Source organism: Gnatocerus cornutus, chromosome 1, assembly GCF_029298725.1.
Source record: "Gnatocerus cornutus isolate USDA-ARS CGAHR chromosome 1, icGnaCorn1.1, whole genome shotgun sequence".
Classification (NCBI taxonomy): domain Eukaryota; kingdom Metazoa; phylum Arthropoda; class Insecta; order Coleoptera; family Tenebrionidae; genus Gnatocerus; species Gnatocerus cornutus.
In genome coordinates this window covers 12,958,881-12,986,338 of record NC_142233.1, presented here as the reverse complement: position 1 = coordinate 12,986,338, position 27,458 = coordinate 12,958,881, and the positions used below count along the sequence as shown (strand labels likewise).

Sequence of the window (27,458 nt, the reverse complement as noted above, 5' to 3'; positions counted from 1 at the left end):
GAGAATCGCCGGAAAGACTTCACAGCGGAACGAGCTACATGTGAGCGAGCTTTCGCTATGAGCGTTTTGCGAGAGTACTGTACATGATTTTTTGAACTGCCGCATTCACAGATCATTTTAATTTTAACTAACTCTTACTAAAACGCTCTGGGTGACTCTCGCTTTTTGAGTGAGAGGTCCGAGTTTTTTTCCGATGATCGCACTTTTCGGAGGCGGCAAATCGCCAAAGGTCGCGAACCCACTTTTCAGAAAAACAACGTCCTGTTCTAGCCAAAATGACTTAATTTTGTTTCTCTGGGTGCTTTGGAGGCCGTTTTCTCGATTTTTTCCAATCGGACTCTGTTTATGAACCGATATTGCTGACGTGCTGACGTGTGATTTTATTTGGGATAGAAAACCCATAAATTGGTCCGCTTTAAGCCTCAACAAATTGCGAATTCGAAGCCGAGCACAAAAGCGGTGCGATATGTTTGCAACATGATGTTTCTATAAGATGTTTATAAATATAAACAACCATTGTTTTTACGACGACAGATCCGTACTCTCAAAATTTCTAGAAAAAACATTTTCAACACATTTTTTGGATATTTGTCTTGAAGGCATCGCCACTTTAACTCCGTCTAAATAATGAAGAAAACATATTCAAAGGCTGATTAAAACGACAGAACCGTACTCGGAATTTTTGAAACAGTCGTCGCAAATAAAAAATGGGGCCATTACTTTTACGACGACAGAATCGTACTCATAAAATTTCTACAAAATCAATCTTTAGCGCAAAAATGATTTTTGGCCGTTAAAGTATCGAAACCAAAATTAACAATGTTGATTTGATCAGTTTTTCACAATGTCAATTGCAATTTTTTAATCTTCTAATAGACAGCGCCAAACTTGTTTTTTTTTTATTTTGATTTAGAAGTGTAAAATTGTTGCTTTGGCGGCTGAGAGGGTCATTGTAATCTGACATTTTTTAAACAGTTTGGAAAATATACTTTGCAAATCAAAAGGAGAAAAAATATTTTTAAAGTCATTTTTTTAATTTTTAAATTAAGTGCCAAACCCGTCAAATCATTTTTAGATTAACTTTATCCCTTTTGTCTTTAGTTTCAAATTTTTGCAGAAACCTTCGCTTTTCTAGATAATCTAGAAAAAATTTAAGAAAAATTAAAGACAATGTCAAGAAAATCTAGTCTTTAAGTCCAAAAAGTGCGATTTAAAAGAAGGTCTAAGAAATTTCAATAAAATAAGGTTTGCAAAATATAAGCAGAATCAAGGAAAAACCTGAAGTAGGTACTTTATTTAGAGATTCGAAGAAAATCAGACTAAATCTAAACAAATCCAGAAAATTTACAAAAACTAAAGAAAATTTAAAAATTTGCTCTAGGCATTATATAAAAAAAACAAAAATTCATATATCTGGAAAATACTAAACAAATCTAAAGAAAATTTGAAAATATAAAAATATGACAAATGGCACTATAAGCTATATGTATAAATCTAAGAAAAGCAACAACAAATTTAAAAATCGTAAATAAAAAAAGAAACAATTGTGTCCCTACTTTACCAGAAAAAAACACAACATACAGGGTGATTAAAAAAAGACGCCCATGAGTGGGCCATGTTTTGCATCGAAATAAGCAGATTTCTCTAAGAATCCTGATAAATTCGTGCAGATTTCTGCTGTTTCCTTGCAATTCAGCCGTTGAGTATTGATCAAAATTTATGGCTTTGTAGATTTCGAGCTCTTTTTGCGAATTCAAGCCAGAAAACTGCGAAAATCAGCGAGAAATCGTCGTTTAGCATCGAAATAAGCGGATTTCTCTAAGAAATCTGATGAATTCGTGCAAATTTCTGCTGTTTTCTTGCAATTCAGCCGTTGAATCTTGAGAAAAATTGAGGGTTTTGTAGATTTCGAGCTCTTCTTTGCGAATTAAAGCCAGAAAACTGCAAAAATCAGCAAAAAATTGTCGTTTGCATCGAAATAACTAAACCTATTCTTTTTTAATTGATGATTTTATTTTAAAGGTAAAACTTGCAATGCTGCTGAAATCTTTCTAATGAAATTTTACATTTGGCAGTCTCCGCAACTAAGCAACTAATACTAAGAGCTTTCCATGGTTGCAACGTTGAAAAATTGTCTACAAAGCCAAGAAATAATACTTTCAAAAGTTAAGAAACTTGGTTTAAAGCGTTTTTTATTCTTTTTTGATACAGAATATCATTAACTGTTAAAAATGTGATGTCCAACAATGAAATTGTTATAAAATGTTCATCCAAATAGACTTTATAAATGAAAGTTTCTATCTTAGTTAAAAAGGCACTAATTTCGATTTGGTTTTCAATTTTGGCCTCAGGAAACAAATTGCTGAAACATGTTGGTAGCATGGGCGTCTTTTTTTCATCACCCTGTTATACGGGTGTCTCAAAAGAAAACACAAAAATTGTACATAAAGCTTAAAAGTCATTTTTTAATCAAAGAAAACATTTTTAATAATATAAAGTGAATTTAGAAAATACCAAAAATATTACAAACTCCAAAAAGTTTCTATGAAGAATTTCTAACAGATAATCTACTACGATCAAAATCTAGAGAGAAAACGAGCAAAAATTTTTCAGGATTTAGAAACTTCTGATAGTCTTTAAGACTAAAAAACAAAATTGAAAAAAAAAATACCAAAAGTCGAAATAAATATCGAATTCAAAAAGGTTTCAATAATTTAGGAGATCTAAAATGACAAAAAAATAATCGAAAAAAAAGCATTTAAAGGATTAAATCTGAAGAACCTAAACAACGAATCATAACCAGAAAACTCAGATTTAGATAATTTAGAGATAATTTAGAAAGAATTTAAGATGGTGTTACTGAAAAATCTAGAAATAATGTAAAGAGTGTAAAATAAAGTAGCTCAAATAACATTAAAAATAATCAAGAAACAATGACTAAAAAAAAAAAAATTACTACTACTACTAGGTACTACTACAATGCAGAGTGAATTTAAAAAGGATGTAGAAAAAACGTAAAGAAAATCTGACGAGGAAAACAAAAAACTACAAAATCCAAACAAAAATTGGTTTCCACTTTAAACGACATCGTTCAGTGTTTCTTTTGCACAAACCAATGTAGAAAAAGTACATTGTAAAACTCGCATAGTGTCCATTTCCCACTCGACTTCGCCTCGGGTACAAATGTTCATACTTATGAGAAATGCGAACAATTTCAAGCTCGTTGTCCCATATACTACATCTGTAATTTCAAACAAAAAAATTTGAAAATGAGAACATGTTTACGGTTGACCAAGATCTAGAATCTTACAAAGAAAATAGTTATTATCATCTACAATTTAAAGTCGCGACGACTTAAATTGTAATTTTCATCAACTTTCGACTTTTTCATATTAACTGCACCAAAAATGTTGCAATTTTTATTTAAAATTTTATTCAAATTGCGCAAAAACGCGCCAAACTATTAGTGATAAAAAACAAAATTTTTCGCCAGATTCGAGAGCTTTGTCAACTAACTGTAAGCGACTGCAAGTATCAATTTTTTTGTAATTAAAGGCGATTTTAGGGGTGGCCACAAGTGTTGTCTATTTCGTACCCCTTACTTGTGATTCCTCACAAAAAAAATAAACAAACAGTTGTGATTCTCTGAGAATCTAGACGAAGGAAGTATTAGGAAATGCTAATTACCACGTAATCTCGCGCCACATCACATCAGTTCAAGGGTTAATGATACTGTTATACATAACGCCCGGTTAACCAGCTGAAGTGCTGAATCCTCAACTAGTTACCTTAAAATTATGCAAAATTCGCATTCCTTAACACCAATAAATCGTTGATTAGCTGATTACTTCTCGTTCGTTTTATTTCAAAGCTCAGTTCAGTGGTTCTCCATAACTGCTAATAACATCCGCGAGCAGTCATATTTCGAAGATAGATCAAACCGCAGTTCCTATAATGGGACACATTTTGAATATCGACGTTTCGTTGTGAATATGAGTTCTGGTGTCTGCTGAAGCTCGCAGCTTTTAACGTCCCTGAATTATCCCTGGCGCTCGTCCAAATCCTCCGGTGTAAATCACTAGCGCTTGGCGAACCCTGAGCTACTATCCACACTCTCGTGGTACTAAGCGAACCCGGATAACTGTCAACGATTCCAGTAGTGCAAACGGTTCTGTTTACACTTTGCAGGCCTCCTGTTATTGGGTAAGCAATCCTGACGTACATAAATACGTTGAATCGTCAACACATTTCATTTGCATTCGTATTATAAATGAAGTTCTGAACTAACAGAATGGAGGTTACCTGTTGACGCGGCTGTGTTATTTACGAGAGAGTGCATTAAATTGAGGCGAAGCGAATAAGTTTGGTTCAATACATACATTGTTGTGTTTACCTGGTGTGGTTGGCGGCAATGTTCACTTGTACACAGAGAGGCAATTTAGCGTGAAAGGACTTTTTACTTTCAAGTGGGTTTAACTCGATCTAGACTCTATTTAAAGTGTAAGGCTTCATGAATTTAATGGACTATAATAGTGTCCTTTTGGAATAAAGTTTGACGAGTAAAACCGGATTGTACGTCTGGGAGTTTTTGCCATAGCCAACACATTATACACATCAAAGACAAGTTTACTAAAAATATTTTTTTATTTCAGATTTTGTAACTTTTTTAATATTTTTTAACTTTATTTTCTAATGATGATAAATAAAAGGACAAATAATAATTTTTAACTACTTATTTGCGCTTGTACCTAAATTAGGGCGTCTTTTTAAACGGACAATAGACAGAAGCAGTACCAAATTGAAGTAAAATGTTTCAAACAAAATTTTGTTAACAACAAGAAATTAACTCTTGACATGATACAATTAAAAAAATTTGTTGCAAATGTGTCTAGCACATACAAATTTTTACTCAACAAATCTGAAAAACTGTCTCGACAAGTTTGAGGTCTATTTGATTAGTCATTGGTTAAGTCATCAAATATACTGCCCAAAATACTAAGCTAAAAGGAGCTAAAATACTCTGTTTAACAGCAAAAATTGACGCTATCTATTCAGAACAGCTAGATTTTACTAAATCCTGTTAATAAAAACAGGACAGTAGGCATATCTGGGTTAATACTATATTGATAATAATTTTTGGTAGTTTTGATAACTTTTGTCCTACAATTAGAAATTTGAGGAAGTTACTACTTTTAAATCGTTTATTAACTCCGTCAAAAAAAAATGAAGCAAAAGACTCAAATATTAGAGATTTTCGTTTTATAGACCAAGCAAAAAGTGCTAACATCTTGGTTAAATGTCGTTTTGATAATTTTAGTGCTACAACTACAAAATTTGAAGTAGATTTTAATTTTGAATTATTTATAACTATAACAAATTGCAAAATTCTAGAGCAAAAAAATCAAGTTTTAGAAATTTTCACTTTTAAATCCTAGCAAAAATTGCCAAATGCTTTCGCTAGAATTCGTAATTTGGACCATTTTTGTGCTACAGATATAAAAATGGAAGAAGTTACTATTTTTGAGCCGTTTATTAACTCTACCAATTTGCTAAAATCTAGTGCAAAAAAAATAAATTCTATAAAATTTCACTTTTAAGACCAAGCAAAAATTGCCAACTGCTGTTGCTAGAATTCTCAATTTTGATCATTTTTATGCTACAGTCACGACATTTGAGACAATTATTATTTTTAAAACGTTAATTAACTCGACTAAATTGCAAGATTCTAGAGCAAAAGGCTTAAATATTAGAGATTTTCATTTTTTAAGTCAAGCAAAAATTGCTAACTTCTTGGTTAAAATTCGTAATTTTGATAATTTTAGTGCTACAATTACGAAATTTGGAGTGGATACTAATTTTAAATTGTTTATTAACTGTACCAAATTGCAGAGTTCTAAAGCAAAAGAATCATATTTTACAAATTTTTACTTTTAAATCCTAGCAAAAATTGCCAAATGCTTTCGCTAGAATTCGTAATTTGGACCATTTTTGTGCTACAGATATGAAAATGGGAGAAGTTACTATTTTTGAATCGTTTATTAACTCTACCAATTTACAAAAATCTAGAGCAAAAGAATTAAATTTTAGAATCTTTCACTTCTAAGACCAAGCAAAGATTGCCAACTGCTGTTGCTAGAATTCGCAATTTTGATCATTTTTGTGCTACAGCTACGACATCTGAGATAATTATTACTTTTAAAACGTCAATTAACTCTACTAAATTGCAAGATTCTAGAGCAAAAGACTTAAATATTAGAGATTTTCATTTTTAAATCCTAGCAAAAATTGCCAACAGCTGTTACTAGAATTCGCAATTTTGATCATTTTTATGCTACAGCTACAACATTCGAGATAATTATTATTTTTAAAACGTTAATTAACTCTACTAAATTGCAAGATTCTAGAGCAAAAGACTTAAGTATTAGAGATTTTCATTTTTTAAACCAAGCAAAAATTGCTAACATCTTGGTTAAAATTCGTAATTTTGATAATTTTAGTACTACAATTACAAAATTTGGAGCAGATACTAAATTTAAATTGTTTATTAACTGTACCAAATTGCAAAGTTCTAGAGCAAAAGAATCAAATTTTAGAAATTTTCACTTTTAAATCCTAGCAAAAATTGCCAAATGCTTTCGATAGAATTCGTAATTTGGACCATTTTTGGGCTACAGATATGCAAATGGGAGAAGTTACTATTTTTGAACCGTTTATTAACTCTACCAATTTACAAAGTTCTAGAGCAAAAGAATTAAATTTTAGAATCTTTCACTTCTAAGACCAAGCAAAAATTGCCAACTGCTGTTGCTAGAATTCGCAATTTTGATCATTTTTGTGCTACAGCTACAACATTTGAGATAATTATTACTTTTAAAACGTTAATTAACTCTACTAAATTGCAAGATTCTAGAGCAAAAGACTTAAATATTAGAGATTTTCATTTTTAAATCCTAGCAAAAATTGCTAACATCTTGGTTAAAATTCGTAATTTTGCTAATTTTAGTGCTACAATTACGAAATTTGGCGTAGATACTGATTTTGAATGGTTTATTAAATGTACTAAATTGCAAAGTTCTAGAGCAAAAGAAAATTTTAGAAATTTTCACTTTTAAATCCTAACAAAAATTGCCAAATGCTTTCGCTAGAATTCGTAATTTGGACCATTTTTGTGCTACAGATATGAAAATGGGAGAAGTTACTATTTTTGAGCCATTTATTAACTCTACCAATTTGCAAAAATCTAGAGCAAAAGAATTAAATTTTAGAATCTTTCACTTTTAAGACCAAGCAAAAATTGCCAACTGCTGTTGCTAGAATTCGCAATTTTGATCATTTTCGTGCTACAGCTACAAAACTCGAGGTAATTATTATTTTGAGTCGTTTGTTAATTATACCACATTGCAAAACTGTACAGCCAAGGACTCGAATTTTAGAACTTTTCACTTCAAGACAAGCAAAAATTGCCAACATCTTTTGCTAAAGATCGTAATTTCGATAACTTTTGTGTTACAACAACGAAATTTAAGGCAGTTAGTATTTTTGAGTTGTTTATTAACTCTACCAATTTGCAAAAATCTAGAGAGGAAAAATCAAATTTTTGATGTTTTACTTTTAAGACCAAGCAAAAATACTGCTACTAGAATTCGCATTTTTGTGCAACAGCTAAGAAATTTGGAGAAGTTACTTTTTTTGACCAGTCTATTACGAAACTCTATCAAGATGTTAGTTTAAAAAACAAAAACTTACATTTTGGAAAATATAATATTTGAGGGCAACCAAAAATTATCAACATCCCTTGTTAAAATTCTTGCTTTTGCCAACTGTTGTGCTACAGCTACAAAATTTGCGGATGTTACTAGTTTAGAATTGTATATTAGCTTCATTAAATTGAAAAATTGTAGAGCGGAATTTAGAAATTTTTATTTTTAAGATCAAGCAAAACTGCCAAAATCGTATTTTTGATAATTTTAGTGCTACAACTATAAAATTTAAAGTAAGTTTTATTTTTGAGTCGTTTATTAACTACACCAAAATACAAAATTGTGAAAAACTCCCAGTGTAGAAATTTTCATATTTAAGACAAAGTAAAAAATTAGTAACATTTTTTGCAAAATAGTATCTATCATTCAACTTTAAAAATTCTTGAGCGAAAAACTCGTATTTTAAAATCCTCATTTTTAAAACCAAGCAAAAATTGTCAAGAAGTTTGTACAGTTAGTACACGTTCTAAAGAAAATTGAACGAAATGAATGAAATAAAAAAAAATAAAACAAATAAATATTAAAATAGCAGCAAATAGAAGAAAATAGAATTAAAACCAATGCAAAAAAATTGGATGTAATACAAGGAAATATAACATGAAACTGAATAGATCAAATGGAAAGAACAGAATAGAACAAATGGAGTAGAACCGAATAATACGGACCCGATAAAACGAAATATAACGGAATAAGATTAAATGAAATAAAAACAAATGTAATAAAATCAAATAGAATACAAGCGACGTTAGTATTAAATTTAATCAAATCGTTATTATTTGGCATAATTAGTTAATTTAAAATTTCTGAACAAAAATTTGTTGTAATTTTTGTAGAATTGTTCAGGTTGATAAGCAAATATTTAGAAAACTACACTTTTCGATTCTTTTAATTCCTTCACACTTCGACTGAAACATAACGATTTATGAAATTTTTTCATGTAAAAATCGTTTTTTGTGTCCTTAAAAATAGTGACAGGGAGAAGATGGCTTGATAAAATTGAACGAATTTGCATGCCCCAGCAAATGGCTTTACTAGACTTTCGTGAGATTCTGATCATACCAATTTTGAGCAATTACAAGCACGCATAATTAGTCCGATGTTCCCATAAAAAGTCGGTCTAGTAAATGGCATGGTAGACAAGCCAGCAACCGCCCCATTTCGATCGTTTTATAATTGCCGTACTTTATTGGGTATGAAATTGTAATTTGTTCGGATTTCGACTCCGAAATGGTGATGGTTTTTTGTTCTTGAGAGGAATCTTTTTTCCAGACGATATACTTGGAGATTATTTTCAGAAATTCTTCACGGCCGCTTCCTCGTTAACTTCTTATCTATTCGCAATGTCTTTTGCACATTTGCCAATCCTAGCGAGAAGAATAACAATAAGAGGAGAACAGATAGATGCATGGCCTCTTTTAATATGCACATCAAGTCTCGTTCGCGTCTTGAATTTCGAGTGCCGGAAAGTAACGGCTAAGACAGGAGTAGACTGGAGCGATTTCCGTTTTCGAGATTAAAAACATTTGTGTCTATATTATCCCCCGAAGGGCGACTCTCTGGGGACCACGCTTCCTTAAGATAAAGCGATATTTCACGAAAGATTATATTTTTCATGTCGAGGTCCCGCATTATGCAAAGGAGTAAATTAAATTCAAGAAAAGTGGGAAATATGTGCGAATTTGCCTTTATTGTATAATTTTCCGAGACAAATATGATTTTCGAGCGCCATGCAAAATCCGCAAAAAAGCCTTCCAAGGCGTCGCCCGAGATGAAATGGGACAACAGCTTTCAATTCGCCCGGCTAGCGAATGCAAATTAACCAGGAAGCGTCAGAAAAGTGATTAATCTACGTCTGGATTACTGCAGACTGCGCTGTCACTATATTATTATTGCTGAACTTGGATTATCGATTTCGCTGACATTTCTTTGTGTCGGAAGACATGATCATTTTGGGGATATTTGCTGTTTTCGCGGTTTCATGTTTTGGCGGAAGTTACCAAATTTCTTTTTTTTCCCTGTGATGTATCATCGTTTATCATAGATCTAAAGTGAAATGCGAATCCTTTGAGTAATTCAACCTCTAACTGTATGAAACGATTACATTATATCACAGGCAGGTGTGCGTGTCTTGTCAAAGGGCCAAACGCCTATATTATTAATATCCAATTTAAATGCTTTCACCAGAACCACCGCTGCTAAATCGATTAGCGTGAAAGGACAAGGATCCGCCACGAGTGGAAAGCCGACGGTTTTTACACGGCGAAATTTGAGATTTTTTTCGGTTTTGCTTTTCTTCTTTATTGTTTGTCTCGTTTTAAATTGTTTAGGCAAATTCTTTAGTTTCAGGTTCAGGTCCTTCACTGAGTTTATTTGGTCTTCTAATGTTCAAATTTTGTAAATTCTAAAGTGAAGTGTCTAAAATTCGTTTTGTTCTAAAATTCTAGAATTTCGTCAACTTAATGAATGCCTGTAAAGATTTAAGTCTTATAACTTTCATCGCTTTAACATTAAAACTGAGACTTAGTAAAAAAATTAGAATTTTTATGCCGTCCTACAAAAAAATTTTTTTACGTTTTCACTTTTATACTTAATTAAACGATTTTTAAGTTTTAAGTCTACAAAATTTTATTGCTTTAAGGTTGAAACTGTCGAACTTATATAATTCAATAGAAAAATTTGAAATTTTAACTCGTTCGACATGTGAAAGCTCCTAATTTTTGTTCCTTCGTAGTATGAAATTTTGTAACTTAAGAACAACTTAAGAATTTTTCTAAACAAGTGAGACCACCAAATTTCATTGCTTTAACTTTTGAGCCGTCAAATTCAGAGAATTTGTTTTTAGAATTTCATAAAATAATATTTGTGTTAGTTCTGTAAATAAAAATGTCAAAAATTTCTCTCCCTTGCGCTACAATTTAATAAGTGTTTCTATAGACATAAATAAATCAAATTTTATGGTTGTAATGTTAAAACTGCCAAATTTAAAAGAATTTAAAAGAAAATTTTGAATTTGAGTTTGCTTAGCAAATGATAATTTCCACTGTTCCCTTATTGGTCTAAAATAATGTAATTTAGTGAACTAAATAAATATTTTTTTTAGGAATAACTTTACCGAATTTTATTGTTTTAGCATTGAAGTTGTCGAATTTAATTAGAAATTTTGAATTTTGATTTCCTCCGGTAAATAAAAAGTTCTAAAATGTTTCCTTCTATTAGTCTAAGATTCTATAATTTCCAAAACTTACCTAAGAAGTGTACAAAATTTTATCGTTGTAACGTTACATCTGTAGAATTTACAGAATTTTAGAGAAAATTTAGAACTTGAGCTTGTTTTACAAATAACATTTTCAAAATATTGCCTTTTTGGTCTAAAATTAATTTGGTGGTGATAATTTGTTGATCTTAATAAATATTTCTATAGGAATAAATCTGCCAAATTTCATTGCTTTAGCATTGAAACTTTAGATTTTGTCAAATTTAATTAAAAATTTTGCATTTTAATTTCATCAATTTTTTTTAAAATGTTTGTTTCCTAGTCTAAAAAATTGTAATTTGGTCACTTATCACTTATCACTTATTTCCATAGAAATAAGTCTTCTAAATGTCACTGGTTTAGCACGTAAATTGTCGAATTTAAAAAATGTATTTGAAAATTATGTATTTTATTTCGACCTCTAAATAAACAGTTCTATATTTTTTTCTCCTTTGTTTAAATTTCTGTAATTTGGTAGACTTAACAAGAGCTTTTATAGAATTCAGTGAAAAAAATTTTACCGTTCTAACATTGGAACTATTTACAAAATTTAAATAAAAAATTTGAATTTTGATTACGTCCTGGAAATAAAACATTCTAAAATTGATTTTGCTTGCTTCAAAATTCTTTAATTTGATAGTGTTTTTATGGAAATAAATCGACATAATTTCACTGCCCAACACTGAAACACTGAAATCATCAAATTTACAGAATGTAAAATTTTGAATTCAAACTGCAAATAAAAAAACTTTGTTCCTCATAGTCTAACATTCTGTAGACTTTATAAGTGTTTTTATAGAGATAAGTTTACCTAATATCACCGTTCCAACACTAAAACTATCAAATTTACATTGAATTGAAAATCTTAAATTTTGCCAATCAAGAATTTGTTCTTCTTGGTCTAAAAATCTGTAATTTAAAAAACTATATATGTATTTCTGTGGAAATAAGTTAACAAAATTTCATTGCTCCAACATTGAAATTGTCAAATTTACAGAATTTAATCGAAAATTTTAAACTTGGAATGCAAATGAAAAGTCAAAAAATTTTTTGTTTTTGTTCTAAAATAATTATAATTTGTTAGACTTAATTAAATAGTCAGTCTACCAAATTTTACCGCTCCAACAATAAAACTGTCAAATTTACAGAGTTAAATGGAATATTTTAAATTTCGATTTCGACCTGCAAACTAAAAATTCTAAAATTGTTTTTCTTAGTATAAAATTTTGTAATTTAGTAAATTTAATAAGCGTTTCGCTAGAAATAAGTTTACCAATTTTTATTGCTCTAACATTAGAATTGTCAAATTTACAGAATTGAGGTAAAAAATTTAATTTCAAAATTTTGATTCTGTCATACAAATAAAAAATTTTCAAATTGTTTCTTATAGGTCAAAAATTTTGTAATTTGATGCCCTTAATAAGTTTTTTTGTAGAAATAAGTTTACCGAATATAATTGTTCTAACATTGGAATTGTCAAATTTATAGAAATTTAATCGAAAATTTTAAACTTGGAATTCATCATGCAAGTAAAAAGTCAATTTTTTTTGTTTTTGTTTTTAAAATTCTGTAATTTGGTAGACTTAATAAATAGTCAGTCAACCAAATTTTACCGCTCCAACAATAAAACTGTCAAATTTACAGAGTTAAATGGAATATTTTAAATTTCCATTTCGACCTGCAAACTAAAAATTCTAAAATTGTTTCTCTTAGTATAAAATTTTGTAATTTAGTAAATTTAATAAGCGTTTCGCTAGAAATAAGTTTACCAATTTTTATTGCTCTAACATTAGAATTGTCAAATTAACAGAATTTAATTAAAAAAATTGATTTGGTCCCACAAATAAAAAAATTTAAAATTGTTTTTTATTGGTCAAAAATTTGTAATTTGATGCACGTAATCAGTTTTTTTGTAGAAATTGCTCTAACAATGGAATTGTCAAATTTACATTTTGTCATTTTAGTCGAAAATTCTGTAATTTAAAAAACTTAATAAGTATTTCTGTAGAAATAAGTGTATTAAATTTTGTTGCTTTAACATTGAATCTGTCAAATTCACAGAATTTAATTAAAAATTTTGAATTTTGAATTTATCCAGCAGATAAAAATTTCTAACAATTATTCTTCTTGCTCTGAATTTTTTTAAGTAAACCTAATAAGTATCTATTGTCTATTGGAGTAACTTTACAAAATTTCAATGCTTTAACATTTAATGTGTCGAATTCACAAAATTAAATAAAAATATTGAATTTTAATTTCGTTGAGCATATACAAATATTTTTCTTTTTGGCTTAAACTTTTGTAATTTTGCAAACTTAATAAGCGCTTCTATAGAAATTTTATTCTAATAAAGTTGAAACTGTCAAATTTACAAAATGTGAATGTGTTATTATTAAATATTTATTTTTTGTTCCAAAATTCTGTATTTTAAAAGTTATTTAGAGGAGTATAATTTAATGTAAAACTTCTCCGAATTGAATTTTAGCTTCATTTAAAGAACAATTCTTTAATTCTCAATTTCGTTTTAAATAAAAAGTCGCTAAAGCAACCGGACATAAGAAAATTGACTTTCTAAAAATGAAAACTTTCAGATGAAAACTTTCAGAATTGATACCTCTTTAATTTTTACTTTTTTTATTTCTTCGACTTTCTTGCTCGCATATATTGCTTTTTTCTTCCTGTGGTATAATTTCAGTTTCCCTTTTATAACAGACCCAACAAAACCAAAAAAGAACCCAAAATCGCTCCCGGAGTTTTATCGACGAATTGAATTCACCAACCAACCTATGCATTATATCAATCAAATCTTGTTTAATCCTTTGCCCTGGTGGTTCACTCCCCCAAAATAACAGACCAGCACTCAAATAATTCCGAAAAATCAACATGTACTGCATTATAAAAAAAAACTACTAATTTTTATTTACCTTATTAGCTAGTTCCTCTTAATTTCTAGCAACGCCAAGTGTTTGTTGTCTGAACTCGAAAAGTGCTTTAAATTGTAGCCTCTTGTATCAGACACGTACAAGTGTAATGAGTGCACTTGAATTATCTCAGCCAAACTCAGTTTTTCCATCGCAAAGAAACATGCTGCTTACAATTTAATTGTTTATTTTACATCGTGTTGGCTGTAATTCAAATTGAACGTTTTGGTTTGTTGACATGTAATTTATATCGCCGATTCAAAGAAACGTCCATGCAAACTTGGCTGCGACAGTTACCAGTAAGCTCTATCTAGTTGGCAAAAACTATATCTCGTTTGTTCATGTTTTTTGGAGAGTTGCTCTGCTAGATATAAATGGAAAATGTAAATCCCATTATTTGAAGTAAATAGAAGTCGGGAATATTGTTTTACACGCTTTGTCCATTCTGCTTCGCGAAAAGCTATTTTTGGAACTTCTCATAACTAAGACAGTGGATATTATCGACATAATTTCGTGGGGAACGAAGCCCACGTTTCACATATTTCCACTAGAGCTTTCTTTCTTGTATTAAATTCAGTGAGCGGAAAGCTCTGTTAAATCTCCCCGGAAATGTGTCACGATAGTAAAGTTAGTTTAGATATAGATTCAATATAATAAGTTCCTGTAATAATATTGAGGATAAATGGCAAATACTACCTGCCTTTCCCTCAATACTGGTGCTAATTGCAGCTTGTCCATGATTTAGCAAATCTGCATGTATGCATATTTGTCTGACGTATCCATGTAATTTACTCTAGTCTCGGGTACATATTTGCTGTGTAATTATTGTTTTGGTGCATCTGATAATGTGGCTAATAATATGGTATTTACAGCACAAGCGCAGAAAAGTTGCGATACGAATTCATTTATACCAAAAAGTTGAATATATTTGCTTTTAAAATCTCCATTTCTAGTAAAATTTTGCAGTTTGAAACAATTTTGAGGAAGTAATTTTCTTAAATTTCAAAGTCATAACTTACAAAAAAAAACACAAAAATTTTTGAATAAAAAAACGTAAAAAATTTTTGGTTAAGTCCTAAAATAAAATTATCTAAAATCTATAGTTTTTGTTTTAAACTTTTGCGGTTTAAGACAATAAATGAACACTTTAAGAATAATAACCTTCCCAATTTTCATCATCGTAACGTTTAAAGTAGCAAAGCTAAGAAATTTAATAAAAAAAGTTTAAAATATTTGGTTCGATCTACAAGAAAATTTTCTTAACTCTCTATTTTTGGTTTTAAAATTTGAAAATTTTGCACAATTAATAAGCGCTTTAAAGGGAGTAACCTGGCAAAATATTATTGTCATAACATAACTTATAAACTAGCAAAGATGCGAATTTTCTATAAAATGTTAAATTTTAAGTTTGTCGAATAACAACATATTCTAAATCTTTGTTTTTGGTTCGAAAATTTTACAGTTTGGCACAGTAAATGCGCACTTTTGGGATAGTAACCCTCCAAAGTTTTATGGTCATAACTTATAAAGTAGCAAAAATACAAACTTTAATAATAAAAGTAGACAATTTTTGGTTCGTTCTAAAATAAAATTTTCTAAAATCTTTATTTATGCTTTTAAAAATTTGCAGTTTGACACATTTAATAAACGCATTAGAGGTAACAATTTCCCATAATTTCATTGTTATAATTTATAAACTAAAAAAAATACAAATTTCCATATAAAAATTTGAAAATTATAGATTCGTTTTAAAATAAAATTTTCTAGATTTTCTATTTTTTGTTTTAAAATTTTGCAGTTTTTCAGAATAAATGAACACTTTAGAGGTTATAACCTCTCAAAATTTCATTGATACAACTTATAAACTAGCAAAGTTACAAATTTTAATTTACAAAGTTGACAATTATAGATTTGAACTAAAATTTTCTAAAATTTCTATTTTTTTTTACTATTTTGCAATTTTGCACGCTTTACTCAACAACTTCGTAAAATTTTATAAAACACTTACAAAGTAGCAAATTTTAATAAAAAGTAGAAAAGATTTTGTTCGATCTATAATAAAATTTTCTAAAATCTATATTTTAGTTTAAAAATTTTGCAGTTTGATACACTTAATAAATGCTAGACTACTAGTAACTTTCTAAAATTTTATTGTTACAACCTGTAAAATAGCAAAGATAAAAATTTTAATAAAAAAAAGTAGAAAAGATTTTGAAAATTTTGAATTTTTGCAAATTAAATAAACGCTTTAGATGTATTAACTTCCCAAACTTTTATTGCTACAACTTTATGAACTAGCAAAGTTGCGGATTTTAATATAAAAAGTCGAAAATTTTAGAATCGTCCTGAAATAAAATTTTTATTTTTGGTTTTATAATTTTGCAATTTTGCACACTTAATAAACGTTTTATATGTAGTAACTTTTTTTAATTTCATTGTCATAACTTATAAAGTAGCAAAAATACAAATTTTAACATAAAAAGTTGAAAATTTTAGGTTTATTCTAAAGTAAAATGTTTTAAAATTTATATTTTTTGTTTTAAAATTTTGCAGTTTTGCAGAATAAATGAACGCTTTAGACGTAGTAACCTCACAAAATTTTATTGCCACAACTTATAAGTAGCAAAAATACGAATTTTAATGAAAAAAATAGAAAAGATTTGGTTCGTCCTATAATAAAATTTTCTAAAATCTCTCTTTTTGGTTCTAAATTTTTGGAGGTTGACACATTTAACTAACGCTTTAGACGTAGTAACCTCTTAAAATTTCATTGCTGCAACTTATGATGTAGCAAAGATACGAATTTTAATAAAAAAAAAGTTTAAAAGATCTGGTTCGTCCTAAAATAAAATTCTCTAAAATCTTAATTTTTGGTAATAAAATTTTGGAATTTGGCACACTTAATAAACGCTTTAGACTTAGTAAGCTCCCAAAATTTCATTATTACAACGTATAAAGTAGCAAAGCTAGAAATTTTAACGAAAAAAAGTAAAAATAATTTGTTCCATCCTAAAATAAAATATTCTAAAATCTCTATATTTGGTTCTAAAATTTTGGATTTTGGCACATTTAATAAACGCTTTAGACGTATTAATTTTCCAAAATTTTATTGCTCCAAATTATAAAGTAACAAAGATAAGAATTTTATTATAAAATGTAAAAAAATATTTGGTTCGTCCTATAATAGAATTCTATAAAATCTCAATTTTTGGTTAATAAATTTTGCAATTTGGCACACTTAATAAACGCTTTAAACTTAGTAGCCTCCCAAAATTTCATTATTACAACGTATAAGTAGCAAAGATAGGAATTTTAATAAAAACAAGTAGAAAATATTTGTTCCATTCTAAAATAAAATTTTCAAAAATTTCTATATTTGGTTCTAAAATTTTGGATTTTGGTTTATTTAATAAACGCTTTAGACGTAGTAACTTTCCCAAATTTTATTGCTACAACTTATAAACTAGCAAAGATACGAATTTTATTAAAAAAAGTAAGAAAAGATTTGGTTCGTCCTATAATAAAATTCTTTAAAATCACAAATTTTGGTTCTAAAATTTGGCAACTTTGCACACTTTAGAGGTAATAACCTTTCATAATTTCATTGTCATAACTTAAAAACTAGCAAAAGATAGGAATTTTAATTTAAAAAGTTGAAAAACTTGTGAATTCGTTCTAAAATAAAATTTCATAAAATTTCTATATTTTGTTTTAAATGTTTTTACAGTTTAGCACATTTAATCAACAGTTTAGAGCAAAAATCCTCCTCAAATTGTATTATCATTAGTTCATTACTTAAAAACTAGCCAAGATACGAGTTTTAATAAATTAAGTGAAAAATTCCACTGGCTTCCTTTAAGATTTTCAATTAAAAAAAATTATGTGAGAAATGTCAAACTACTGACTTGCAGAGGTAACAACCCAAATGCAACCCGTATATACGTATATTCTAAATCTGGGACTTTTACATCGATTTTTTATTAATATCGATTTTGCCAAAAAAAACAATTTCTAATACATATATTTTTATTTCCTATGAATCATAAAAAATCGATAATTGCGGTTTCGATGTATGTATTTTATTTTACACTCTTAATTTTGGTGATATTTATTAAGAAGACTGGAATTTAATTTAAGGGAGTTATATTTTAGAATTTTGTTTATTCTTATTTATCTCGAATTTGTTATTTTTTTATAATTTATTTACTTATTATTTTGTTTATTACTTAAGGTTTTTATATATTTTTGTTTTTCTCGTATTTGCTTATTATTTTGTTTCTTTATTAAGAATTTGATTTATTTTTGTTTTTTACAATAAACAATGCTATATTTACTTTTTTATTTACTATTTTTCAAAATCGATGTATTGGAAATCGATGTAATTGTGCTCTTGCTGAAATTGAATTCAACATCGATTTTTTTTTACTCGATGCTCCCAAATTTAGTATATTCTCTAGTGTGCAAGTCAAAAACGCATTTTAAACAGGAAACATCGATGTGTGCTTTTTATAAAAAATTAATGTTGGCAAATTCACGTATTTTACATAAATGCATAATTATCACTTTTGAGTGGAGCAATTAAAAAAAATTTCATATGAACAGCTGCAATCAAGTGAATCGTTAACTCGCGGATATGTCTTTAGTGGTGCAGAAGCTAATATAACCTTGTCGAACTTTCAACTGCTGTTAACTCGCCCATTTCCAGTCCTAGCACTTACAATGGATCTTCCTAATTTGAAAATCGAAGTGCCCATGGATATCTGGCACTGCTTCCGTCCGTCTGGCAGATTGCCGAGACGTTCCTGGAGTGGTTTCGTTATGGCTTGATCGAATTTATGGCGGCTGTAGAGGTCAAACGATGCATTTCTCGGGTCACTCTTGCTGTTCTTAGCGCCTCATTAACCCCCAGCTCAGAGGGTGGAACTAAGAAACGCAACTCTTCTTCCTTTTAATAGATGCTTTGGCTTTAATAAATGTTACTTATGTCGAAACGAAACTAAATTACAGCGACTCGAGGTATTTTAAAAGCAGTAAAAGTCCGTTTCGAACAGTTCAACGCTGAAATTATAGCCGCCAACCACAATTATTTATTATTGCCGTTTTTTCCGGTTTAAAATCGCTAAGAGTCTATCTCGTCATGGTGAAAAAATTCGCCACAATGTAACACATAAATTTCAAGTTGCTAAAGAAATTGTCTTCAAACAAGAATAAAACTTTTCTTAATTTCGTGGTTTCCGCATAACGGGGAACTTGTGTTCATTAAAAAACCATCTAAAAATTTTCTTAACTCTCTATTTTTGGTTTTAAAATTTGAAAGTTTTGCATAATTAATAAGCGATTTAAAGAAAGTATCCTGCCAAAATATTATAGTCATAACATGACTTATAAAGTAGCAAAAATACGAATTTTTTTATAAAATGTTAAATTTTAAGTTTGTGGAATAACAACATTTTCTAACTCTTTATTTTTCGTTCTAAAATTTTACAGTTTGGCACAAAAAATGCACACTTTTGGGGTAGTAACCCTCCAAAGTTTTATATTCATAACTTATAAAGTAGCAAAAATTCAAATTTTAATATAAAAGTAGACAATTTTTGGTTCGTTCTCAAATAAAATTTTCTAAAATTTTTATTTTTAGTTCTAAAATTTTGTATTTTTGTACACTTAATAATCGTTTTAAAAGTAATAACCTTCTAATAATTTCATTGTAATAACATAAGAACTACCAAAGAAACGAATTATATTATAAAAAGTTTGAAAATATTAGGTTTATTCTAAAATAACATTTTCTAAAACCTTTATTTTTGGTTCTCAAATGTTCAAAAGTTAGCACATTTAGGGTGGGTTTTTCCAACTTTTAGTTAACTTATAGTTACGCCACTAGCAGTTAAAAACAGCTAGAAGTTAACTTCTAAGTAAAAATTTAAGTGTTTTTCCACAATATTTCAGCTTAGAGTTAGTAAACTGACAGTTAACCAAAAAAATTGTTATGTTTTCAAAATTTAAATGACGGTTTCTTAGCTAATTTTTGACTTTTTTCCAAACTCCATAAGATCTCTTTACAAAATTTTTTGTTTTGATCTGTGATTCGTTGTATAAATTTTCTGCCATATTTCAAGTTTAGCGTAAACAAGTGAGACTTAACAAAATAACCGCCATTTCCCAAAAGTTGCAAAAGAACACAATTTTTATAATTACCAGCTGCAAACCTACGCATCAGTAAAAAATTACAAAAAATATGCACATCATAAGATCCTGGCCAGCGAGCAACAATCTCTAAAATATTTGTGATAGTTTGCACATTGAATGAAAAATATTGTTCTTGGTTTCTGTATAAATGTATAAATTAAGGTCTAAGAGAAGCCAAGGCCTCAGTACCTTTTTTATTGTCTTCGACGTAGTGAATTTATGAAGCCCATTTGAATTCGCAAGTATTTTTGCAAAAACTCAAAAATCGTAAAAAGTTATAGGGGACTACTTTTTAGGCGTCGCGACGCCACAACTATCGGAGATAAAAAACATATTTTTGCGTCAGTTTCTAGAGCTTTGTCAACTATAAGCGTATGCAGATTTTTAAAATTTGATCCTTAAAATTAAAGACAATTTTAGGGCCGGAACCTCTATGTAGCCGACAAGCGAAAGCATTGGGAAAATTCGTTTGCCTCCCATTTTTCAAAATGGTTTACTCGTTGTTCTAACAGACGACGTCTTCTCATAGGCAAATAATCCTCACCGTTAATATACACATTTACATAATATCAATTATCTATTGTGACACTTGTAGTAAAATTTGTAAATTCTTAATTCTGTAAATTAACGTTAAACTACAAGTTAACTCGAACTTCATGTACTAGTCAAATTAAATTGTGAATTAACTCAGAACTATTAGTTTGGGACAATGGAAAAACACTCATATGGTGGTTAACTATTAGTTAATTAAAACTGTAAGTTAACTAAAAATGGAAAAACCCAGCCATAATAAATTTTTTATACTTGGTAACTTTTCAAAATTGCATTGCCACAACTTATGAAGCAGCAAATAGACGAATTTTAATAAAAAAAGTAGACAATTTTAGCTTCGTTCTAAAATAACATTTTCTAAAATCTCTATTTATGGTTTTAAAAATTTGCAGTTTGACACACTTAATGAACGCTTTAGAGGTAACAACTTCCCATAATTTCATTGTTATAATTTATTAACTAACAAAGATACAGATTTTAATATAAAAAGTTGGAAATTATAGATTCGTTTTAAAACAAAATTTTCTAGAAATTCTATTTTTTGTTTTAAAATTTTGCAGTTTTTCAGAATAAATGAACGCTTTAGAGGTTATAATCTCTCAAAATTTCATTGCTATAATTTATAAACTAGCAAAGTTACAAATTTTAAAATAAAGAGTTGAAAATTTTAGATTTGACCAAAAATAAAAGTTTCTAAAATCTCTATTTTTGGTTCTACAATTTTGCACAATTAATAAACGCTTTAGACACAGCAAGTGCCAAAATTTCATAGCTACCACTTATAAAGTAGCCGACATACGAATTTTAATAAAAAAGTAGAAAAAATTTTGTCCGATCTATAATAAAACTTTCTAAAATCTCTATTTTAGTTTAAAAATTTTGCAGTTTGACACATTTAATAAACGCTAGACTTAGTAACTTTCCAAAATTTTGTTGTTTCAACCTATAAAATAGCATAGATAGAAATTTTAATAAAAAAAAATGTAGAAAAGATTTGTTGGATACGTTCTAAAATAAAATTTTCTAAAATCTTTATTTTTGGTTCTAAAATTTTAAATTCTTGCAAGTTAAATAAACGCTTTAGACGTATTATTAATCTCCCAAACTTTTATTGCTTTAACTTATGAAGTAGCAAAATTGCGGATTAACTTTCTCTAATTTCATTGTCATAACTTATGATGTAGCAATGATATTAATTTTAATATAAAATGTTTAAAAATTTAGGTTTATTCTAAAGTAAAATTCTCTAAAATTTATATTTTTTCTTTTAAAATTTTGCAATTTTGCAGAATGAATTCACGCTTTAGACGTAGTAACCTCACAAAATTTTAAAGTCACAACTTATAATGTAGCAAAAATTCGAATCTTAATAAAAAAAAATAGAAAAGATTTGGTTCGTTCTATAATAAAATTAAAAAATCGCCAAGAGTTCATCTCGTCATGATGAAAAAATTCGCCACAATGTAACACATAAATTTCAAGTTGCTAAAGAAATTGTCTTCAAACAACAATAAAACTTTTCTTAATTTCGTGGTTTCCGCATAACGGGGAACTTGTGTTCATTAAAAAACCATCTCGGCTGGAATTTACATCAACAAATTGTCGACGGGGTTGATATAAAAATGACGGAACACCCTAGGCGGGTATTATGCCGTTTTCGCGGGAAAGCTTAAGAATGTGTCAACGTGGCGTTCCTACGAAAATATTTCACTCTTTTTGTTTGTGCCGTAATTGTGAAAATTGCTGGCGATATTAATTTAAACGAGGTGTTAAATGGATACTAATAGACCACGTTCGTGAGCTAAATTGTTCAATTCGCTAGAGATTTCATTTGCCGTGATTTGTGAGGTCTACATAAAAGTAATGTAAAATTTATGACTTGTGCTTTAATGAGGGATATTTCGGTCTGGCACATTTGTCTCGAAAATAACAATCTCGGGAGGTTTTCATTGTGGCTTACAATCTAAATTTGATGCGGAACCGAATACATGGCGGTCAAAATGGCACTCTTTTGTACTAACAATATAAATTGCATGCAGGTTAGATTTAAATTTTTATTTTTTTTTCAAGAGACTCGAACCAAACAACACAGAGCATCTAAAAACTTAGAGTAATGTAGATAAAATTTTAAATAAACTAAATATGTTTCTAAAATGCAATTTATTCAAAAAATTATCAAACTAAAAATTTGACATGAAAAGCCTAAAAATGCAGAGAAACTAAAATATCAGACAAATTAGATGAGAACAAAATAAAAATAGCTGAACTAAAATCTCAATTTATGGTTTTCAAAATTTGTGGTTTGACACACTTTCTAAACATTTTGGAGGTAACAACCTCCATAGTTTCATTGTTGTAAGTTTTAAACTAACAAAGATACAAATTTTAATATAAAAAATTGAAAATTATAGATTCGTTTTAAAATAAAATTTTCTAGAATTTCTTTTTTTGTTTTAAAATTTTGCAGTTTTGCAGAATTAATAAACGCTTTAGACGTAGTAGCCTCACAAAATTTTAATGCCAAGACTTATAAAGTAGCAAATATACGAATTTTAATAAAAAAAATAGAAAAGATTTGGTACGTTCTAAAATAAAATTTTCTAATATCTCTATTTTTGGTTCTAAATTTTTGGAAATTGGGACATTTAACAAACGCTTTAGATGTAGCATTATCCCAAAAGTTCATTGCTACGACTTATGAAGTAGCAAAGATACGAATTTTAATAAAAAAAAGTATAAAAGATCTGGTTCACCCTAAAATAAAATTCTCTAAAATCTCCATTTTTGGTTATAAAATTTTGGAATTTCACACACTTAATAAATGCCTTAGACTTAGTAACCTCCCAAAATTTTATTATTACAACTTATAAAGTAGCAAAGCTAGGAATTTTAATGAAAAAAATTAGAAAATATTTGTTCCATCCTAAAATAAAATATTCTAAAATCTCTATATTTGATTCTAAAATTTTGGATTTTGGCACATTTAATAAACGCTTTAAACGTATTAATTTTCCAAAATTTGATTGGTACAATTAATAAAGTAGCAAAGATACGAATTTTATTAAAAAAAGTAAAAAAAAATTGGTTCGTCTTATAATAAAATTCTTTAAAATCTCAAATTTTTGTATTAAAATTTTGCAACTGTGCACACTTAATAAACGCTTTAGAGGTATTAAGATAAATATAAATTTAGATTTTTCAACTGACGTAGATAAAATAGTATACACAACATCTTTTACGATACTTGTGCTTTAATATTTGCAGGAATTCTCGCTCTATGCCGACCGATCTGTGATCTCTTTTCCATTCATTTAAGCACCGCTCGCAACACTTTAAAACCGTTCAACCCCGTGCCCTTTAAAACTTTTAGTCGCCCTCCGTAGACTAATAAAGACCACAACCATAACCGACGATGTGCTTTCTCCAAATGTGCTCGATTAGATAATGCAAGTGCGGTCATTTCGGATATTCATGCCTTTCGATTTGTCGTTCTCGTTTTCTTTTTCGCGCTGTTATCACTTAGTGGAGATAACTCTAGTACCCTTGTGTCTCTACATATTTATGAGTCCACACCTGAATTCTAATGTGTGCTCTTTGAGGGTGGAAGGGTGATGAATCGATTTATCAGCAACCCTTTGGATTTCAGAGAGGGTTTAATTGCGATTGGTATATCGAAACTAAACTTAAATAAATAATAGTGGGGAGGAATTTATGAGCTAAGTTTTAACTAATTGTCTTATTAGATTGGGAAACTAGGGAATTATATTTAGGGCACCGTATCTCAACCAACAATTTTTATTTCAGTGTCAAAATGCAGTAATTAACTGAAGACAGGCAAATTACCTCTTGAATATGCAACAGCAAGTTGTAGCACGAAGTCGCAGCGGCCTAGTTCTAAACACCATAAATCTGAATTTTTTTATTGTCATATTTATTCAAATTGCACATTTGCACACACGGCTAGTGAAGAATTTCATTAAATCCATCGAGCAAACGATTTGTTATCAGATTGAACGGTGACAGCCATTGTCAGTTTTTAACAAATAAAGGTTTTAAAGCTTAGCTCGACTTCAAACAGAGCTTTTTATTCAATGCTCGGAATTATTAAACAGTGTCGATATATACGAGTTTAATGTTGCACACGAGCAGTTGTAACGCATCGATGTTCGGATTGATTGAAATTTAAAATGCAATTTTTTTGGTTCTGCTGTAATTAAAAAATGCGAGGATTAGACGGTTTTGTTTTATTCGTTTTTCCTGCTTTTGAATTTCATTTTTCACTTCACTATTTCTTTGAATCTTCTATGAAAATAAATAAATTCGACAATTTCAACGACAAACTATTCAGATTTAGTCAACTTATATTTGTTGAAGCGCTTATTGGATACTCAATTTTAGAACTTTAGAACAAATTGCAACTTATTACTCTACAAGCGCTTATTAAGTGCACTAAATAAGAGAATTTTAGAGCAAAAAGTAAAAACTATTTTTACGACGATCGTTCATTAATGTCTAAATTAACAATGAATTTATTTTCAAAAATTGAACGTTAATGTGCGTCATTAACGTTCAATTAAAATAAAGTCAATAGAAATGTCAAATGTAAATCTCGATCTAAATGTAAATACGAATCCACCTTCTTCCACGCATATTTTGACATTTTAATGTTAAAACCCAATGTCCACCGAAGCTCTGACTCCTCCTGAGATGTAGGAGACTGCAAGTAATGTCAAAGAAATTAAAAAAATGAGTATGTTTGGTTGCATAATCAATCTCATTTATATTTTTCTAAATAGCTTTTGACGATTGTCAAGGATCGTCGGAAAAATATTGTACGCAACACATGCTGTAATGGCGACTAACGATCTCGGCAATTTTTAATTCTACTCGCTTGTTAAAATGCCTCGATCCTTAATCGCTATCATTACACTACTTGTTGGTTAAATAACTATTATCTACGACTAGTAGGATTAGTTGTCTAATCAGCTGCATTATATACCTAGTTGTATAATAAAAAAATGTGTAATGTAATATACTCATTATACTACTAATTATGTAATAGAGCTACATTATATCACCAATAATTGCCCACTATTAATGTTATTAACCACTTTCTGATTTCGTGCTTTAATAGCATTGTATTTCTAGCGATGCTTTAAAAAATTCTTTAAAGCACTGATTTGTGAGTCAGTAATTTTAACAAGTGCGTGTTAAAATTACAAGATTAACTTAATAATAAACGTAAATTAATGACAGAATGACACTTGAATAACTTCACACCAAGTTAACCATTCTAGAAAATTGTTGTGAAAATTTCGAAATATTTTTCTAAAATAACATAAAAATAATGCTTCATGGAGAAAAATAGTATAAATCACACGTTTCATAAAACAGTCTGGCGCGTTTGTCTGTTTGTAAACTCACATGGCGACGGCTGTCTTATGAAATATAGTCATTACTTCATTACACTACTAGTTATGTAATGGAGCTACATCATATCATTCAGTTGTTTTTTTGGTGACAAAAACATTTAGTGCACCTATCAAATCTGAAAAGTCGTAGACAAGTTTTGCATTTTTTAGCCTTGTGAGCGGTTGTAGATAAAACATTGTGTATCACACGTGGGCTATTATAGTACATTACAATACTCGCAGTTGTAATGATTGCAATATTCCACTTGTAATGTTAATAAAAACTTTCTGATTCGGTGCTTTAATACTTTATAGCATATTCTATTTCGATCCATTCCGATGCTTTAAGAAACTTCTTAAAGCACTGTTTTGTGAGTTGGTACTTCTGTAAATTGCTTGTTAAAACTATGAAATTCATAATTTAATAACAGATGACATCTGAGTGACGTTTTACGAACGTAACCGATCTAGGAAAATGTCTCTAAACAAAACCTTAAAATATTTTTCTAAAAAAAATAATATCATAACTCATCGAAAAAAATAGTATAAAAACATGTTTTGCCTAATTTGTATTTTAAAGATTCCCAAGTTGCTATGGAAACAAAGCTATTATAGCATCGCGTATTAAAATAGGATATTATAGCACTGAAAACGAATGAGGAAATAGCAAAAATAGCTCGGTTACAAGAACAATTAGAAAAAATAGTATAAAAACCTCGTTCATTAGGCCATTAAGGCACTCATCCATTATAAAAATGGATGCGTGCCTTAAAATTTCCCTTATGAAACTACTAGTTATGTAATAGAGCTACATTATATCACAAATTTTTCATTTTGGTGACAAAAAAATTTAGTCCACCTATCAAACCTGCAAAGTTGTGCAAAATTGTTGCATCTTATAACCTCGTGAGCTATCGTAGATAAAACATTGTATATCACACGTGAGCAATAGCTCATTACATTACTCGTAGCTGTAATGGTTGCTCTAGCCCGCTAGTAATGATAATAATAAGATTTTGAATTATTTATTTTATAGCATTGTTTTCATGTTTACTGGTGCTTTAAAAAACTTCTTAAAGCACTGTTTTGCGAGTTGGAACTTCTGTCAATCACATGTGAAAGCTAAAAGATTTATCCAATAATAAACATAATTTGATGACAGATGACACTTGAATGACGTTTCACCAACTTAACCGTTTTAAAAAAATGTCCCTAGATGGAACCTTCAAAATAAAGCTTGGTTTTTTAATACACTATTTTCTGTTTTCACTCTCCATCTAGGAATATTTTAGGCAAAATTGTGAAACTGCCAAAGACTGACGTTGATTATTGGATCACCTCATAAGTTTTGAGAAGCAACTGACTGAAGAAA

General features: G+C 29.1%; 1 protein-coding gene across 3 annotated transcripts in view; it reads right to left on the bottom strand.

The window, feature by feature from the left end:
• The window catches only part of LOC148180391 (protein turtle homolog B-like), a 524,867-nt gene that overhangs the window by 241,228 nt on the left and 256,181 nt on the right, over positions 1 to 27,458 (bottom strand). The window lies entirely within an intron of this gene.